The sequence below is a fragment of the Euphorbia lathyris genome, chromosome 5 (genome assembly GCF_963576675.1).
Source record: "Euphorbia lathyris chromosome 5, ddEupLath1.1, whole genome shotgun sequence".
In the NCBI taxonomy this organism is placed as follows: domain Eukaryota; kingdom Viridiplantae; phylum Streptophyta; class Magnoliopsida; order Malpighiales; family Euphorbiaceae; genus Euphorbia; species Euphorbia lathyris.
Window position 1 is genome coordinate 17,256,730 of NC_088914.1, and position 6,000 is coordinate 17,262,729.

Here is a 6,000-nt window from a genome sequence, read left to right on the forward strand (position 1 = left end):
TTTAATGATTGTGGTGTGGTTAGGTGAAAGTCATTTATGATTATTTAACTTTACTTCGACGTGAATTAATGTGTAATAAATATAGTAGGTAAAAGAATTTATTGCTTAGTTGAAACATATTTAACATCATTTAATTGATTTGATTTGAAATGGTGTGTAGTAATGTCATTGAATTAGGTGAAAGTCATTTATGATTATTTAATTGATTTGACTCGGTTTAATGATAGTGGTATGGTTAGGTGAAAGTCATTTATGATTATTTAACTGATTCGACGTGAAATAACGTGTAATAAATATAGTAGGTAAAAGAATTTATTGTTTAGCTGAAATTATTTAATTGATTTGACCTGAAGTAATGTGTAATAAATATAGTAGCTAAAAGAATTTATTGTTTCTTTCATTTTTTTAATGTGTTTAATTGTTAATCGGTAGAATAAGATATTTATGATTATTTAATTGATTTGACCTGAAATAATATATAGTAGCTAAAATGGTTTATTATTTTTTTTATTTTTTAATATGTTTAATTGTTAATGGCTAGAATAAGATATTTTTTATTATTTAATTGATTTAACCTGAAATGATATGTAGTTAATATAGTAGATTTTTATTATATTAAGTTTGTAGCTGAATAAATCTATTGTTTGAATATAATGAAGGTTCTACACACATAATAATGATGTCATTAGAGAGAACTGCAATTTGGCTTCATAGATGTGTGGTGAAGCTCTTAGCCTAGTGGTTGAGAGCTTACCTACGCCTTGAAAGGTCATGGGTTCGAATCACATCCGGGTCTGGTGGAGATTTTTCTTTTTTCTTTAATGTAAGCGCATTGCGCAAATTTTTTTTAAAAAAAAACTTGGCTTCATAGATGTAGTTAATAAAACTTTAAACGCATAAGACAACTATCTTAATTATTTATAGATAATATAAAAGTCCATATAATAAAACTGAAACGATAACAACAGTTTAACATAGAAGTTCATGCAATTGTTTAGGATTTGCTTTTTTTGGCAGATGGAGGAATAATGTTCTCAGTAGCACCAACTGATTCGAATTCAACCATGCTTGAACTTTGACTATCATGAGCTGGAAATTCAAGTTTCTTTTTCACACTTGGTTTGGATGAATTGGCTATGGGACTTTTTGACAGCAGATGTGAGGGACGCACTGAAATTGGGCTTGGGGTTTCTTTTTTGCCAGTTATAAATTCATCTTTAAAAATGTGAAGCACTTTGAAAGACATTGCAGATGCATCATCCACTCTATCACTTATGCAAACTTGAAAAATCTTTTCTATTCCACAATTTTTGATATGATAGGTGGCATGTCAAAACGATCTTTATTTCCCATAACTACATTGCTTGCTGGAATTTCAATTAGAGACTGAGCTGAAAGACCAAATAGTAAGAAAGGAGCAATTCATGTTTCATCTTGTGCAATGACAGTTAGCTTATACCTGAAATAAAATAATAAATTTGAAAATGTTAGTTATTAAATTATATAATAGTTTGTGTATTTATGAAGTATTATTTACCATGGAATACGTAATTCATTTATGTAAGTGCACTTCTTACACCAAATCTTGTCTCCAATATTTTGCAAACTTCTTTTATATTTTGGACATGCTTTATACCACCAGCCATCAGTAGGATCGATCTCTTTGATTATAGCCTTGCATGTAAATTTCATTGCCTTATTAAAGAAGATGACATATTGTAAGAGTTAGGTTTTGTTATAAGTTAAATATATTAAGTAGGGAGACAAATATGCATTTTAATAGAGGACCTTATCTGCATGGATGTCCAATTGTAGTAGTTCAGAGATGGTCTTTCTGTTTACATTTTTTTCTTCTTCAATATCTGCAATTGGAATGATTTCTTTTTCTACTTTCCTAAGCTCAGTATATGGTTCTTGAAGTCTGTAGTTGTTGTTATGGTAAAATTAGAATAAAATAATACCATTGTAATGAAAAATAAAATAAAAAAAGCATAGAAGGACTTACTGGGTAATGAAGTCTGTAACTTCAGGCAGTTCGGGATTAATATAAATTTTTGTGCTTGATGTGCTGTTAACAGTGAATCCATCTATGGTAATAACAAAAGTATGCATGTGAAAACTCTCTAAGGGAAAAAGATATTTACAAATGTTAATATGAGTTCCTAACCTTGATATGATTTTGAAACCATGCTAGTAAAGGCTAAAATGACAGGCTTTGATTTTGCTGCTGTAAAAACTTCTTCTAGAAATGATATTGCTGCTCTTCCCCATAATGTGATTTCAATTTGATTTGCACTAATATGTATATAAGTATAACGAATTAGTTAAAAAAAATAGAGAAATAATACTCGTAAGAAGTGTAAACATCTCGCCTTTAGAAAAAAAAATGGACATACTTGATATCTTGGATAATTAGAGTCCTTTTGTCTTTAATTTGGTTTGACAGCTTCAGTTGCTCGACATTCTCAATCACAATTATTTGTCCGAAAACATCTAAGATGTGAAAGAGGTAAAACAGAATGACCATGATTATGTATTATAAAAAAAGGAAGATGATGGTATACTTTTTACATGAGCATATTAAACATGTAATTCCTTACCACATAAGTAGTCAACAAACCCAATCCTTTGTTCAATACTTGGAAAATCCAAGAAAGTGAACTTGTCATATGGTATGGAGGAGTTAGGTTCGTCAAGTTCTTTCACAAATGCATTGAACGGGAGCTTTATACGAAATGGGTGGCTGCTGATCTTGTAGTTGTTTTGGGCGGGAACAACAATAAATCCAGAAATATGACTTATAGATCCGTCTAACAATAAACTTCGAAATCGCTGTGAAATTCGGTGAGGAATTGTTGCTTGTATCGTATCGCCCTGTGAAGTCATGTAATGCTAAAAAAATAGATAGTCATTGTAATTAATAATAAAAAATATCATTGATGCTTAAATTTGATAACCTTTTCATCAATGAGCAGAAGTTCATAGCTAAAAATATCTGTCTTGTCCTGAGGGTTTATAAAGTCCCAAGTTCTTGCCACTCGAACTTTAATTCGTATGTTTTTACTGTCCTTATCAATGTCTGCAAGAGCAACATACGACATTTTCTTCTGTTGCATGACAATATAGAATATTATAAGTTATATGTCATACAAAGTAAAATATATATATATATATATATCAGGAAAATAAATGACTAAAAATTTCAGAGTAGACAACATTTTTTGTAAAATTTACTTTTGCTATATCGAGATTAGAATTATTATGGTGTAGTAGAATACGAATTCCTTGTTGACTGGTAACTCTTGATAATGCTACATATAATTGACCATGACTGAAAACGGGTTCTTTTAAATATAAACCCACTTGCCTAAGTGTTTGCCCCTGGCTTTTGTTTATGGTCATACTGTAGCAAAGTTTAATAGGAAACTGGCGTCGTTTTAAAGCAAAAGGCCATTTTGTCTGTACAGATGTTAATGTTATTCGCGGTATGAAAACTCTTTCGCCACTAAAAGAACCTGTTATTATTTCTGCTTCAATTACTCTATTTCCTAGTTGAGTTATAATTAATCTTGTACCATTACAAAGACCATTTGTTGGATTAATATTTCTTAGTAACATGACAGGTGCATGGACTTTAAGATTTAATTCATATTGAGGAAAGCCATTGAAATTCAAAGTGTTCAAAAAGTCAATAGGATAAAGTGTCTAATTCTTCATTATTATTAGAGATCTTACAAATTGAATCACTACTGTAATATGAATGAATGTCCCCTGGTAATAAATCTAGCATGACAGAATTTATCTCGTCGGCTATGTCATTTTTAGGGGTAATAATTGCTCTTTCTTTTAAATAAATATGGTCACTATAAGAATGTGCAAAATTTATATACGTTTCTTGAATGATTGTTTTAATAGGATCATCCAATTGTTTAACTAATAGACATTCTGGAATTTCTATCCAATTTTTCTCATCATCTAGTGTTGGAATAGATGTATGTTCTACTTGACCATCACCTACAGCAAGGAGCCAGGCTGCAAAATTATCAAATTCATTATGATTAAAAGCTACTTCACTTATTTCTAAGCGCATGTTTTTTTTCAGTATGTAGATTTTTAAAAAAGGCCATAAATATGAATTTGTTATCGATGCATTTATGATATCTTCTTTTGTTCCTTGAGCTATAACTGGGAGGATCTGTCTAAAGTCTCCGCCAAGAACAACTGTTTTTCCGCCAAAAGGACGTTCAGATACATCATTTGTAGGAGTACATAAAATATCTTTTAACGATCTATCAAGCGCTTCAAAACAATATTATCGATGGTTCATTGGTGCTTCATCCCAAATAATAAGAGAAGACTTAGTTATTAATTCAGCTAAGTTCGTGTTTTTTTTTAATTTGGCAAGAAGATGTGGAGGTTAAATTGATTGGTATCTTAAATCTTGAATGGGCTGTTCTACCTGTAACGACCCGGTCCGGAGTGGGTGGCGCCGGGGTAAGAAGGCATGAGCAAGGAGCGGCCCTAAGGGATGGCGATGGGGGCAGGAATGAACTGAATCCCACATCTGAATTGGAGAGTGAGTGATTGAGGCTTATTAGTAAGATGTGAATCCAATACATGAAGACGCGTTTTAAAGCCGTGAGGCCCAATATGTTGGAATTGGGCCAGAGCGGACAATATCTACATGGTATTGGATCAGGGTGTTACAATTGGTATCAGAGCCGACTCTCCACGTACGATGTGTGGTTCGGGGACGAACCAGGCGGAAGCTGGTGGGCCTGTAACGACCCGGTCCGGAGTGGGTGGCGCCGGGGTAAGAAGGCCTGAGCAAGGAGCGGCCCTAAGGGATGGCGATGGGGGCAGGAATGAACTGAATCACACATCTGAGATGGAAAGTGAGTGATTGAGGCTTATTAGTAAGATGTGAATCCAATACATGAAGACGCGTTTTAAAGCCGTGAGGCCCAATGTGTTGGAATTGGGCCAGAGCGGACAATATCTACATGGTATTGGATCAGGGTGTTACACTACCACCAGGAAGTAATAAAGCAGATATGCCCGAAGAAGCAACAACTAAGACAATTTGATATTCATAACGTAGCCTTGCTATAATTGTTTCATATAAATATGTTTTTTCCGTTCCTCCATGGCCATAAAGAAAAAATTTCTCTCCTTTGTTTTGAAGAACCGAACTGAGAATTGCATCGTAGGCCTCTTTTTTTTCAACATTTAAATTGTTATACATTTTAGAGTGTGATTTTTCTAATTCAAAAGCATTATAAGAAAGCTCTTCAATTAAGAGACGATTCTGACTATTTTCAGAATCTGAAGCATTTGGCATAGGCAAATTATAATCAATTAGAGAAAAACCATTGCGATTAAATAGTTTTTCTAATTCTATTAAAACATGGTTTTTAATATGATGTTCTGGGATTGACATATTTGGTAAGTGCAGGGTGTTTCTGATTTCATATTCTATATCCTCACTTAAATTTGTCCAAAAGCGGTTAAATAATTGTAAAGGATTAGCCACTTCACAATATACTATTAAAATAACAAACAAACGTCGTAACTGAGATGATGAAGCAGACAATAAACTTTCTTCCATTGCTTCAATCCATTCATTATCATTTTGTAACAAACCATAAGCATTGCAAGTTGATTGATATGTATCATATGTGACATTGTTCACAGTTTTTATATCTGTAAAAGACCTAGGTCCTTTAATTATATTTAATAGTAGCCTTAGATAGTATAGTTCGCCAGAATTCGGATGTATATAACAAATCCTTCCTATTGAAAACCCTTTTTTTCTCCTCACCCATATCTTTCCCTTTGCATCCCATATCCATTTCGTAGGGAATTGAACGTACGTCAACTCACGAGCATCTTCATAATTGTTATTTGTAATCATCCATTCAGTGAATATTGTTTTACCAATATCCGCATAGTTCATCATCATACTTAAGTTTTGATGTTCGTTAAACAAAAACCACATTT